Here is a 13,513-nt window from a genome sequence, read left to right on the forward strand (position 1 = left end):
TTGATTGTTTTTTCAAGTGACTTATAATTCGATGTGCTCTAATAATCAGAATTTTGATATGTGTATTTACCTTGACATTCAACCATGTAAAATCTGTTCTTAATACTCTTTAAAATAATGTGGTCCTTATTTACCAGCTTGTCGTTATTTCTGTCTCTTAATACCTGCCACACCGGCCTGTTGCAATTTAAACTTACTTCCTATCTTCTGTGTAAGTGGAGCACAGCTGTTTCCTGTCACCTGTGAGCACAGAGTCCATTCATGTACTTGAACCTGTCATTAAGGTCATATTATGAGATATTACTAGGCCTGAGGATGTGTTTCACAATGAAGTACATCACTTCTCAGTTGCTTTTGCTATCATTTTAGTTTGGAATATGAAGACCAATCTAAGCCAGTTATAGCCTGACTCTGGTTCCCAGCTGCTTGGATCTTGCAGAGATAGGCTGTCCTGTGCACAGCATTTAGGACAACTTTAAGTGATTAGTGCCTCAGCCTTGAGGACAGGTTTAGTCAAGCCAGATTATGGTGACCATCACCATTTAGTAATGTACTTACATTTCTTCCTCCAAAGCTAGATGTTTTTGAACCAAACCAGACCTGTCTATAGTCGCACACAGGCAATTTTGTTTAAGATTTCAGTAAGAAGTCCCATGTTTCTTCCTCCTGTCGGATCCACCTGCATGTTTCATTTCAATATAACATATGCTCAGCTCTGCACATTTCAGAAACATAACAACTTATTGCTCTGTTGGGAAGTGTCTCTCTTCCTATTATATAGCTTCCTCCATGCTCTACAACGTCATTCTGTGTGATCATTTTCTAGAAAACAACATGCTCAGAAGCTTTCCTGAGTTAAGTATCACAATGATCTTGGAATGGCTGCAGGATGTGTCCAGACTGGAACATGATGATTGTACTATGAGAAACAAGGCTGCCATTATTTTTGCCTGTCTTACTTAATTAGCATTACACACACAGCACCACTTGGGTCTGATCCATACCCAGTTTATTGGGGAATAACACCATGAGGTAGGAAGAATGTCTGTGGATATTGAGAAAAGGATTTATATGTGTGTGGCGTATTGCAGCTGGATGAATCCAACACCTGCATTCCCAGAGACTCACCAGATTGCCTTGAAATCCATCATACTGATCCCAATGCCCCCAAACCTCCCTTTTCTTTATCACATTTGGCTTCCAGTGCTGTGGCTCTCATAATATCTATTGTTTGACTGCATCCGTAGCTTTTAGAAAATCCAGGTCCACGAGCGCAGTTCCTACTTCAAATGGAATTGGTGCAAAGGGATGGTGAGTGGAGACAGCCAAGCCTTGCCAGGCGTGGAATAATGATTCCGTCGCAATTCCATTTCCCCTTAATGAGGATCCTGACGCGGCTCTCATTCCAAGGCAAGTGCCAAGCTGCATCCGGTGTGATGGCTGCACTTGATGGGTAATTTATGCAAACAGAACACAAACAAGAAGTCATTAAGCCACCCAATGAGAGTCCTTGACTTTTGCAAAACCAAACAGTTATTCTCATCCTGATGAGTTTAATTTTGCTTTTGGTTGAGTACCGATGAATATATTATATTTAAAATAAATATAATGTTATCAATATTCATGATCAGACTGAATGTTATTTGGTATTTAATGCTCTCTGTTCCCCCAAAGAGTGATCACAAAACTTGATTTTTGTAGAATCACAAAGTGCTCATATTTCAATCTTTAATCTTATGTCTGTTTTGCATTTGAGTAGCCCTTGTTTTTTATTTGCTGCTCTAGGATGTATATGAAGTTGAATTTGAGTGACACAAGGAAACTACAAACTACTTACTGGACAACATAAAGGAAATCGATATTGAATATGATTCGGCTACCTGGTGATTACAATCTACTTACAGGGAAATTAAAATTTTTGAAATAAGGCTTTAGCATGCATGATGCCTCTGTTGCATCTCAAGGGCCACGTAGGTGTATAATATTTGGATGTCAGTTTACATAATATGTTGTGCTCTCAGTGCTTTCCAGATGCCTGGCAGTTTATTTTAGTAATTTTAATTTTATTAGAACAGCATACTATGACTCGGTTGCTGTACAGAGCCTCTGGAAGCACTCACGTGAAAATCATTAAAGCCTAAATGGTTCTGGCAGGTAATCTCACTGTCTTTTCATCTTCCATCCTGGGAAGGTGTCCCCTGTTGATTATTTAAAGGAAAAGAAACATTGTTATACCAGGCACAAATAACAATGCTGAATGGGGAGCCTTTTTTGTGGAGGGGAAGACTGGGCCTTTGTCAATCTGTGGTGTGGAGGTTTTCCAAGTGGGGGGAACCTGGAAAGAAAAAAAAAGTTCCCTAAGATCAGGTGCAATGTGGCATTAACTTCAGTCAACCTCAGAGGGGCCAGAGAGCTCTGCCCCCCAATTTGGGATGGGCAAGCCTCTCAGATCCACAGCTGGAAGAGCTGTATCTACTACCCTTCCTCTATTGATTCAGAGCGACATGCAAAAAAGGGTGCTGGCAGCTCTCGGCCGCCCCCCAGCTTCAGAAACAACTGTCGTCCAGGTTCAACGTGAGGCAGAGGAGAGGAGAACTGGGAAGCATTGCCACAAAAGGGGAAGGGAGCATTCTAGATTACCTGCCCAGACATTTTCCTCAGGGAGTGGGAGAAAGGCAAGAACACCTGCAGATACACAGACCAGAAGTAGATCAGACCCTAAAGAACAAGGCTGGTCAGTGACCAGGGCTTCCTGGGGCTGTGACAGTCTTGGCCAGCTGCTGAAGGCATGAATCACAAAGGTGGATGCTAACTTAGCTGGGAATAAATGATAGAGGGTACCCTCTATTTCTGGTTCCTGTCAAGGAATTTTCTTGTTCAGTCATCTTGTTCCCAATATACTGCAGTGACTCTACCCAATATGACAATACTCAATTTTTGTCTAGATTTGCTAAGCCTATTGAATTTAATCACTTAGCAGAAGTGTTTAGGAGTTCTGCTGTAGACAGCCAGTGCCATGTTTTGAGAGTTATTATTTTATAAGATCCATGGACTCTGAAGCCACAGATCTTACCATGCCAGAATCTCCAAGCTATTGATCTAAATAAGACTTTGTCTCTGGACTTCTGTATCTCTGAGGAATGCTCTCCCCCAGCCCCACCCACCCCCCCAACTCCAGCCCCGCTAATTTACTCTTTCTCTTGGTGTCTTAAACATTCACATAAAAATTCGAGTGATCGGGACAGGAGATTATTTTTAGTTAGGCTGTACAACAAAATACCCTTCAATCTTCTGTACATCAATCTGTCCCCTTGGCCTTGAAGCTGCAGGGAAGAGTTTCAGAGAGAAAGAACAGCTTTCCTTTCCTTTCCATTTCCTGCTTTGTTTGAGGGAGTCTAAAATATATTAGTAGGAGAAAATTAAAGATTAAGTAGAAGAAATTGGGCCTACCTAGCTACTAAGGAGGTGGAGGCCTGGAAGATTACAGCTTGAGACCAGCCTAAGCAAAAAGTTAACAAAAGCAGATGTCAACCCACGGCCAAGTAGGATGTGGTTCCTGCCTGTCATCTGAGCTACCTGGAGGCATAAGTAGGAGAATCTCTGATTCTACCACGGGGTAAAAATATGAGACCTTACCCAAAAAAGTAGCTAAAGTGAAAAAAATGCTTAGAAGTATTGTTCAAGTGGTAGGATCTTCTTAGCAAGCACAGGAGTTCAAAGGCTCAGTGCAACCAAAATGGGAGGGGTGGAGAGAGAGAGAGAGAGAGAGAGAGAGAGAGAGAGAGAGAGAGAGAGAGAGAGAGAGAGAGAGAGAGAGAGAGAGAGAGAGAGAGAGAGGAAAAATTGGGCCTATTCAAAGATACAAATGTAGCCTCATGGCCCGAAATCCTACCTATGTTTATCTACCTATCTTATGTTATTTTGTCTGTGAATGTCATTGCTGGCAATTTTGCAGATCTATTTGTCAGCCTTTGGTCTGAGTCTGGTTCGAAAGAATGCTTACAAAAGACGGGAAGTTGGAAACAGGGAGGGAGAAGTCGATATTTTCACATTCTCTTCTATGGTTCCCGTTCCCTTCAGCCTCTCCATTTATAGTTCCTGTCCTCGCCAAGTCGTTTCTGCAAAGGCTTTGGAAGAGATCATCACCTTGTCTTCAAATCCTTTCAGTCTAAAGATGATAGCAAGTTTCTACTGCTGCTAATCCTTGGATTGCTTTGTTTTGTTTCTTAGCCCTCCAGTTACCTATGCAGTGAATTCCCCAATTAAATTTGTGCTGTGTAAAATATTCATCTTGTTTGACTGGCCAACTAGGAGGCATTTTCTTTCACAGGGCTTGGTGGGATTGAGAGAAAGCAAGTTCAAGGAAGCTGGACTCAGAAGGCTTGGGTTCAAGTTTTGACTACAGGCAAATGATTCCATCTCTTTAGTTGCTGTCTCTTTGGTGGTGAAAGCCCAAAGGGTACAACTCAAAATGTCTCTCATGTGCCTGCAGTAATGCCCCACAAAGGGAATGGGCTTTAGACTTTAATAGGCTTATTGAGAGCAATAGAAATATCACATATGATCTGCCTCATGTTATGACTTATTTTAATTACTCATTATAAATGCTCACTATATATAAATACTCATTATATATACTCATTATAAATATAAGTAGCCTTTTATGCTGAGCCCAGGCACAGCTTCACTAATGCTTTCAACATAATAATCCTGGCAAAGGATCGGGTTTGGCAAGCAAGTCAAAACCTATTTTCCACCCATGATTCCAAGTTTTACATTTTTCAGAGTCAGAGAAACCAAGAGGCTAAACATGAGTGTTGGATGTATGGGGAAATGCATTTCATTTTAAAAATTCTGTTGACATGTCATTATACTCTCTCAACACACACATGCATGCATGCACACATGTATACATATATCTACATGCATGAATAGATCTACTTTTAGATATTATATGTATATAAGTTTTATATCAGTGCATCTATGTGCATGACTATCTATTGATGTACACATACAAATGTACTTAAGATTATAGAATTTGGAGAGGACAACTGGAAGTTCAGTTATGGATGAGGGAAAAACAAAGCCCACTTTTTGAACATAAGGATGAAGATGTAAATTCTATAGAGAAACTGAATTGCAGGAGATTCTTTTTTTCAGCTTTTAGTAGTCTTTCTTTTGCTTCCTTCTTCCCTTCTTTCTTTCTTTTTCTATCCCTTATTTTCTTTTCATTCTTCCCTCTCCCCCCTCTCCCCTCCCCCCATTTCTTGTTGGAAAATGGCCCGTCACCACTAAGTATACTACAGTTTTAAACCACTATTTTGGCAATTAACGTTCCTATCAAATTTTCCTTTTTCACATTTGGAATTTGGAGAGTGGAAAAATTAGTTTGCCAATTGTCATGGAAGATAGAGGCAGTGAAAAACCCACAAATAGCCTTTCAATCATCTTAGAATTTGCCATCTCTTAAGTCTGAGGAAAGCACTGAAGCTTTCCCTCTTTACAGTCCTGCCGAGGGGCAAAGAAAGAAAAAGTGGCAATGCCAAGCTTCTGGGATTTACGTTAGCAGCTCATGTTTTTGGCAGAGGTGATGGGATTGCAGGGTATATGAAACCTTTGTTTCATGTTCCATAATCTATCTACCTGCTGATTTTTTAATCATGAACGCTGTAACCGTGATGACCATAGATTTTGTGCTCATGCAAAAATGAGTGTGTGAAATGAAGAGCAGAGCAGTTGATTTGTTTGGTTACATTTCACAGAGATAGTCTGTTGCTGATGTGTATGCTCCAGATGTCTGACAGCATTAAGGCAGAGATTTTCAGGAACCTGAGGTGGAGATTTTTCCCTGTAGTTTTTGTCCAGCTCGTTATTTGTATGCCATATGTTCTTTCAAATTCACCCCTCTGCTATATCAATTAAAGCCTTTCCTTTTGTTCCCTTTTTGGCTGTTGTCAGTTGTTAACATTTGATTGTCTCTCTCTTGAAGCATTTTCATTTACATGTTTATTGTTGGAAAGGCACAGCTCCTGAGCTGGGCCCATGTGAGGACTGCAGAAGGAGAAAGAGGACATCAGTCTTACCGGCTTCATTGTCTGGTCTGATTTTATGAGAAGAAAGTGCATGGTGATGGGAGAGAGGAACTGCTAGGGGGTAAACGTGTCCTTTGAAAAGCCATTCTTGGCTTTGTGACAAAGTAGAAAGGAAAAGTCAGTGACGGTGGATTTATTCAAGGACTATACATGATGGAAAAGAAACCAGGGCTGCTCTTTTGGCAGGTGGCTGAAGTTTCCTTTCTCACCTAGAGGCTAATTTTCACCAAGGGCACACTCTTGCATAGGAGCTTTCAGGATCCCTATTTTGTCTCTGATCAGCTATATAGACTGTTTGATTGCTAGTGCCTTCACCTCAGAGGGGACCAGCCAGACTCTAGATAAAGCCAGACCTGGGCAACTCTGCAGAATCAATCTCACTGGCCAAGCAGCTTGAGTCATCATTAACTCTGCATCCTGAATATTTCCCCCTATTACAAGCATCTCCTTGCTTGGGACTGGTGGCTTATGCCTAGCTGCTCAGGAAGCTGAGATCTGAGGTATGCAGTTTGAAACTAGCACAGGCAGGAAAGTCTGTGAGACTCTTCTCCCATTAACCAGCAGAAAACCAAAAGTAGAGCTGTGGCTCAAAGTGGTAGAGTGGTAGCCTTGAACATGAAGGCTGAAGGACAACTCCCAGGTCTCATAACTGGAAAAAACACTCCATGAAGTTGGGTAGCTGGTATTCAAGTTTATTGTTTTATTCATTCATATATCATCATCATCATCATGATTATTATTTTATTGTTTGCTCTCTACCAGCTATGTGAATTTCTTTTGTTGTTGGCTACATCTAATTAGTTCATTTAATGCACACTTAGCACACATATATTATGTGTCTAGAAATGTAGCCAGCATTGGAGTGTGCAGAATGGTACCAGACAGACATCGGTCTTCTTATTGACCTTCTAGCCTGTTACCTCTTCACAGATAAGGGCAGAGGGCATGTTTGTCTCCAAGACGGCCTTCATCAATTCCCCCCCTGCTTGAAATTTATGCAAAGATTTGGACTGGCTATACAGAATCTGAGTTCTCAGGAAACCACAGAATATCAAAATCAGCTGAGTCTTCACATGTGGTTCTGGCAGCTTTATCAGGATGGGCTGAGAGTGTCTTGGCTCCAGCTGAGGCATGAGCTGTCATATGGAGGCCTGCCTTGTTCCTCAAGCCACCCTCACAGAACCCTTTTGGTCTGATCCTTGGCCTTGAACTCGGCTGATTCTCAACTTTATCTTTTGTAATGGCATGCCTAAAACCACAGGGAGCCACCTGACACAGTGCTTCCCAACCCAAGTCAACTCACCTTGGGTTCTGAGCCTCCCTCGTGTTCTGTGTGGAGTTCTAGTGCAACCATGAATCCTGCTGCAGCTTCCCGAAGGACTCTGTTTCTGCACAGGAATCAATTCAGGGACTCTGGCCGTGTTCTGCTTGTGTTTCTGTCCCCCCACTCCCCATGGATGGCACTTTTCTGTCAACCCTTTTCCTAGGGCATGAGCAGTGAGCTCATGGTCACTGGTTAGGTGCAACTATTTATTTGCTTGCCAAAATAACCAAGCAGCAACTCTGTTGAACTTATGATATCACAGGTGTTAACAGTTGATAAAAGTGTGCTACAGTTTATTTTCTAGATGACAGGTAACATTTTAATAGACCTATAGACCTTGTTACTTTTACCACAGTGTGAATGTCTCTCTCTCTCTCTCTCTCTCTCTCTCTCTCTCTCTCTCTCTCTCTCTCTCTCTCTCTCTCTCTCTCTCTCTCTCTCTCTCTCACACACACACACACACACACACACACAAACATTTGTAGGCGCAAAAGATTTTTGAGGGACTTTTCTAAAAAATAATTTCAAGGTATCTTTCTGTGGTAGAGCTGATGTTGTGGGGCAGCATTCATGTACTGTATATTTGTTTTGTCTTTGGTTAATTATAGAAGCACCTCAGTATTCTAGGTAAATTGTGCAACAAGACACAGAATGGATCTGTGTGGAACCTTTAACTTTTTTTTTTCTAATCTGGTCAATTCTTTTGATGTTTGTTGTCAAATACATTTTAAAAGCTATTTTGGTCTTGGTTTGTGCCAAGAATGATTTCTTACATTGTTCACAACTTCTTCAACAGGCCCCTGGAGCAATCCCATTTTGCACAAATAGAAAGGACATGGAAGTAATGATCTCATTCTAGGTCACGCAGCAATGATTTGGAATTTAAGCCTTTCAACACTGCGTGATCACCTGAAGGGAGCTTAGTACTCTTCCTCCGAATTCTTTTCCTCTAGTTTTCAGGAATAAACTTGAAGCTCAGAGAGGGTTCTGCTTTCCCTAAGGTCACACATCCATACTACAACAGAAGATAAATAATGTGGTAATCTCCTGCCTAGCCATGCCACGGGGCCAGTCCTTATTCTTCTCTCTTTTCTCTCTGTCCCCATGTCTACCCCTCTCATTGGGTCTCTGTTTTCCAGTAATTTGAGTTCTTTAAGATTTTGCACTTCATTTTCTTTAACTTCTCTTGGTTGTGAATCCTCTCAAGTGCCATTTATTCTCTCTTTCCTCCTTCCACCCACAAAATTGCTTCCCAACCCTCCACAGATAGCATCTCTGCCCACCATGTACTGGACTGCCACTTTGTGGTCTCAGCAGGGAAAGGCCAGGCTGTGCCATCAGAGAATCAAAGCCTCATGAAGATGTCGTCTGCCACATCAGGTAGGGAGAAAGGATGGATTTCAAACTTCCGGGTCTACCTCCAGTCTTCATGTTCATACTCCAAGCAATGCTGTCATTCTTCCAGTTCAGTGTATGACAAAGTCCCTTTGCTGTGGTCACACTCCCTTCCTCATGGTCTGCAGATGAGCTCAAGTCTTCCTGCTTATATACTGGGCTCATGCCTTGCCTTCCTTTGGAGGCTATCTTTCTGCTATTCCCTGCTTATGTAAAGCCATCCCATCCTTCGTGAAGTTTCCATGTATTAGCCTCGAGCAGTTCTGGATCATTTCCCCCTGTGGCATCTGTTGGATTTCCTATGGCTTTCATCCTTCTCGGCCTTGTTGTTTGGTAATTAATCATGTACTTGCTTGTGACATTTCCTGCATAGCATCAAACTGTTATTTATCTCTTGTGTATTCTTTCACTTTCCATACATTCATATTTTTTCTCTTCCTGCTCCCCCCTGAGAACACAGAGTATGTCTTCAGCATTCTGTCACATTTCCCTCCTCTCCTTAGTGCCTCATTGGCCTGTCATAGGTACACTATAAATATTTCTGGAATATCAAGGCTTTGCCTTCTTTAGGTGAATGCTACATTTCTTTCATAACAGCAATCTCTTCGGGTTCAAGTCAAAGAGTAACTAGGTGAGACTTGCTTTTAACAAAAGTCTGACATAATGGGGAAGATAAACCCATATTTGTTCTACCCTGGTACTATTTGCATTCTACTTTCTGACAAAGAATTTTATTTAATTGATTCAGCACCTCTTTAAGAAGTTAAAACCCTCTCATTTTATCCTTAGCCTTTCAGAGTTTGAACTCAGGGCCTAATGCTTGCTTGCTCAGCTGGCACTATACCACTTGAATACACTTCCAGCCTGGCCTTTTGCTACTTATATTTGGAGATGAAGTCTTGCAGATTTTTCTACTCAGGCTGGCTTTGAGCCACAGTCCTCCAGACCTTAGATTCTTGAGTAGCTAGAATTGCAAGCATGAGGCCACTGGCCCCTGAGTCCTTATTCCTATTATTTATATTTTGATTGTCATTCTTTTCTATGATACTTAGGCATTTTATAATACGATAACTCCTCTTCTGTCTTATAAAACCAATGTTCACAGATGACTTTACCTAGCACATGCTAGGCATTTGTGTTCATTGGGAATGCATTTAATTGTTAGTAACAAAAAAAATCCACAACTAACAGTAGGTTAAGCTAATAGCTATTTCTATTTCTTAATAAAACAAGAATTCTGGAGACAGGCACTTGCTAATACTGATTTAGTGGGTATACAGCATGTGACCGGGCCTCTTTAAGCCTTTTTCTCATACTTAATACCTAACGTTGGCAAAGTAGCTACTGCAGCACTGGGTAATGTAATCCTTTTAAGGCAGGAATTAGGGTAGCCCCACCTCCTCCTACCAGCCCATCCATTCATGCACTGGTCCTGTCATATGGCTCTAAAACCTTGTTAGATAGCATGCCTGTCATGTTAGCAAGAGGGAAAAGAGGAATCAGATCAAGAGAAGGGAAGTCACTTTGTGTTATGACACTTAATGAATTAAGAGATAAGCCAATCAAGTTAGTGTCATTAGTTTCAAGTTATGCATATAATACTCAAAGTATTCTCATTCTTTTTTTTTTTTTTGGTGGGTCCTCCCTGGGGCTTGAACTCTGGGCCTGGGCATTATCCCCTGAGCTCCTCAGCTCAAGACTACTGCCCTACTCATTGAGCTACAGCCCTACTTCTCATTTTCTAGTGATTAATGGAGATAAGAGTCTCATAGTTTTTAGTGCCTGGGCTGGCTTTGAACCACAGTCCTCAGATCTTAGCCTCCAGAGTGGCTAGGATTACAGGGGTGAGCCTGGCTTCAATATCTTCTCATTCTTAAAAAGAAAACCTGGCATGTCAAAAGATAATAAATGAAGAAGAAAATTCCGTCCTCATCTCAATCCTGTAACTTTCCTTGTTATAATCTCTGCTCTATCAGTATGGTGAGGAAGTATACTCTTACTTGTGTATCTAAATATGGATACTACAGGGCACATGCGCCCGTGTTTAGTTATCCATAAACATAATTTATAGCTTATTTTCCCAACTGGAATTTACCTTGATATCAGTGAGCACAAATTGTCAGTTTTGGTTCTGTGATTTTCAGTGGAAAGTATGTTTTGGAAAATTTTCCTTGCCAGCACCCAGAGACCTCCTCCATTCTCTAACTCCAGAGTAGTCCCTAATTGGATATGCCTCACCAGCTCTCTCCTGGCTTGGAATGTCTAAGTTTGTCTTCCTTGGATTAATGACATCACTTTCAAAATGAGCAAAGTTCAGGGTCACTGAAAGAGGATCACTGGTTTCAAACTTCCTAAGGTTAGAGCATCCTAACCAGACATCAGAATTCACCTGCATGTTCCCATTTTACACAGCTGCTCATGGCTGAGGAAGGCTTATGGTTGAAGCCACACTGTGAAATCCCACAAAGAAGCCCAAGTCATTTGAAGCAATTCCTCTGGTAAAACTCACTGGTACATTGGAAGACTGCTCCCGAAATATCTACTACACTAACAATGCAGAGCACGAACAAAAATGCTATAAGACTTACCCCTGAAATTTTGCTTCCCCCAATGATGAATTGTCAGCATCCATGATTTTTTAGAAACAAATGATTTTGATTTGTACATCCATCTGTTTGCTAAAGTAAGTAGGATTACAAAGACACGTCCTTTGGCCCTTATACTCTTCTAAAGATCACAGTGGACATTATTATACTGCATGAGGTTGTTTCCAGAGAATCTTCAAAGTGTTTTTGTCACCTTATCTCAGAGGGCAGAGGCTCTATTGGAAAGTGCATCACATACATTAACATGATATGAAAAGCAATGTGATTACATGATGTTGTGTTAAAGGCTGCAGCAGATCAAATGAGAGCTCAGTGTATGTGTGCTTTCGGGGACTTGGCAGGAAAGGTTCACCTGCTGTTGCAACTGTGTGGTGTGCTTTGCTTACAATGAATGCAGAAGCTATGCTGCATCATGAGAAATAATGTCTGATTTCCTTTAGGTATAGAGTAAAACACAGAAAGTCAAAGCATTTGTCAGCCGTTGCAGATATTAACCAAGGTTGACTGAAGGTGAATGTTGCAAGGCAGGAGATTTTTCCCTTGACCTTAGCAGGTACATAGAAACCAGGAGAGAATTCTGTTGTAAGGGGGCAAACATCATTCCCTTTCTGTTTCTTTCAAAGACAAAGATTATTTACATAGACTAAAATGTTAATTTTCTCAGAAATCAAAACCACTGGCAGACTGTTAAGTAAAATTCATGCATGTGATTAATATTGGATGCCCTTTTGTTCTGGTAGGATTTTACTCTTTCAAAAAAAACATATGGAACCCATTCATGCTTGTATTACACGTTATCTGTGTATTCATATAGATGTTTGACTTTGTGTTCAGTGAAATGTCATAATTTTCTCTTTACAACAGATTTGGAAGAGGAAATACTGCTTGGAACAGAACATTACAAATGGGAAAGGAAATGAAAGCTTGTGTTGGTGAATCAAGGATCAGGAAAGTGACCTGTCTATGGGGAAGCAGTATCAGATAGGAAACATTCAATAAAAGCTGGAAGGCAAAAGAAAAAGATTCAAAATGGGATTGCCCTTTTGAAGTCATATCTTCCAGGCTTGTGCTGCAAATTAAGAGATATGTTAATGTTTGGGCAAAGGAATTGATTCTTAGAGAATGGAGACTGGTCTTCAACATTGTGATTTCAGTTTTTTAGGCAGGTGGGACTTCTGGATTATAGGGTAGTTCTATTTTAATTTTTTTCACAAAAGCTTCCCCCCTCAAAATAGCCGAATTAATTTACAGTATTGCCAACAACAGTATATAGGTTTCTCTTTCTTCACATTCTCACTATCACATTTTCCCCCATATTAAAAAAATAATAGCCAATCTAACAGGTACAAGGTGACATTGCATTGAAGTTTCAATTCAAAATTTCTCTTACGAATAAAAATTTTTAGAGACCAGGAATTTGGCCTAGTGGCAGAGTGCTTGCCTAATATACGCAAAGTTCTGAGTTTGATTCCTCAGTTCCACATACACAGAAAAGGCCAGAAGTGATGCTATGGCTAAAGTGGTAGAGCACTAGCCTTGAGAAAGTTCAAGAATAGCGCTCAGGCCTTGAGTTCAAGCCCCAAGACTGGCAAAAATTAAAAGGAAATGTTTAGCATTATTTTTCATATATCTTCTGGTCATCCCTGTGTCATTTTTGAGCAATGTCTATTCTTTATTTTAAAATATGATCATTTGTTTTTTATCATTATTGAACAGTTTGTATTCTTTCTATAAATTGAATATTAGCCCCAAATTAATGTATAATCTACAAATATTTTCTTCTACTCTCTGAGTTATCTCTTCACTTTGTCATTTGTTTCCTTTGCTGTGAAGAACTGGTTTAGTTTGGTAAAGCCCATGTCTATAATTTTGTTGCCTTTTGGGTTCATATAAGAAATTCATTTCCTTATCTGTTTCATGAAATGTCTTGTATCTTCCTTCAGTAGCTTTACAGTTTCAATCCTGATGTTTAAGTTGTTAGTTTATCTAAAGTTGATTTTTTTTAAGACATAATGTCAGCGAGCGTCCATTTGAGTTCTTTTGTCTCTGGGCTTTCTGATAGAAGACCTTTAATATCAGATCCAATCTCTCTTTTA

The 13,513-nt window shown here is 40.5% G+C and overlaps 1 long non-coding RNA gene across 1 annotated transcript in view; it reads left to right on the forward strand.

Moving 5' to 3' along the window:
• The window catches only part of LOC150048827 (uncharacterized), a 103,356-nt gene extending 90,996 nt beyond the window's left edge, over positions 1-12,360 (forward strand). The window contains exon 3 of the long non-coding RNA XR_016539151.1: positions 12,282-12,360. This is a non-coding gene — a long non-coding RNA (uncharacterized LOC150048827). The remainder of the gene's footprint in view (positions 1-12,281) is intronic.
• The last annotated feature ends 1,153 nt before the right edge of the window (positions 12,361-13,513 follow it).

This window comes from Megascapheus bottae, chromosome 21, assembly GCF_031878675.1.
Source record: "Megascapheus bottae isolate mThoBot1 chromosome 21, mThoBot2.hap1, whole genome shotgun sequence".
Taxonomy (NCBI): domain Eukaryota; kingdom Metazoa; phylum Chordata; class Mammalia; order Rodentia; family Geomyidae; genus Megascapheus; species Megascapheus bottae.